The sequence below is a fragment of the Kryptolebias marmoratus genome, linkage group LG8 (assembly GCF_001649575.2).
Source record: "Kryptolebias marmoratus isolate JLee-2015 linkage group LG8, ASM164957v2, whole genome shotgun sequence".
Classification (NCBI taxonomy): domain Eukaryota; kingdom Metazoa; phylum Chordata; class Actinopteri; order Cyprinodontiformes; family Rivulidae; genus Kryptolebias; species Kryptolebias marmoratus.
This window is the reverse complement of record NC_051437.1, coordinates 29,714,735-29,715,871: the sequence shown is the minus strand read 5'-3', so window position 1 is coordinate 29,715,871 and position 1,137 is coordinate 29,714,735.

Genomic DNA, 1,137 nt, shown 5'->3' with positions numbered 1-1,137 from the left:
CCAGAAGGAACCATAGAACCTGCAGACTGCAGAACCCAAACCTGCTGACAGATTAGAATTATTCTGGTTTATAATTTAATCTGCTGGTTCTGGAGGTTTGAGCGAAGCCGACGTCTCTCCTCTAAAACCATTTAACCCTTTCAGTTTGCAGCTTTCAAACAGTTCGAAGCATGAGAGCAAAGACCTGCAGCAGAACCGGCTCAAACAGAACCGGCTGCAGCAGAACCGGCCGCAGCAGAACCGGCTCCAACAGAACCGGCCCCAGCAGAACCGGCCCCAGCAGCAAAGAAGGAGGTTGTTGCTACAGATGCAGAAAAGTGGAACAAAGTGACGTATAGAACGTGGGGGGGGGGTGCAGACATGGTTCTGAAGGATTAAAGGTCCAGTTTTCTGACAGGAAGCTGCTTCCAAAGCCTGAGAGGTGTTCTGCGCACGTTCTGCTCTTTATCTGCAGTTTTTGTGTGGACGGTGCTAAAACCAACCCTGAGACTGTTTTTGTTGCTCCGGTTTCAGGCTTCAGCTGCAGCTTCTTTCACTCCCTGCTTCGATGACTAACTAAGATAAACTGAACCATAAAGGAACCGATGTCATCAATCTGAAACAAAAAAAACACAAACTGAACTTTATAAACTCTAACTCACAGATCCTTCACTGGTTTCAGACTCAAAGGATGAAATAAGACAACTTTACAGACGTTTCACAGGAACAAAAGGCAGACATCACTCAAACATCCTGTTTTTAGACAGAATAACTGAAAACCAACAGCTGAAGCCTGAAGCAGATGATCTGAGTCAAGCCTGCAGAGAACGTCTTCAGGAGCTGAAGGCAGAACCTCCTCTAATAACCTGACTTTCCTCTCAGAGGTGAGAACATCTGGACTGAAAGGTTCCTCAGGAGCTGCTGGAGGATAACGTGTCCCATTTCAACTCGCTGATGGCCCAATAACAGTCCCTGAGCCACAGCTTGAGAAACATTTGTTCAGAGGAAGCTCAGGTAGGAAGTGCAAAATGTTGAAAAGAAACAAGTTGATGTTATTTTCATGTTGAAAGCCAGAAATCAGAACTTCACAATAACCCCGCCCCCTTCCGCCAGCAGCTAGTGTCAGTAACCCCACCCCTTCCCCCAGCTGCTGATGGT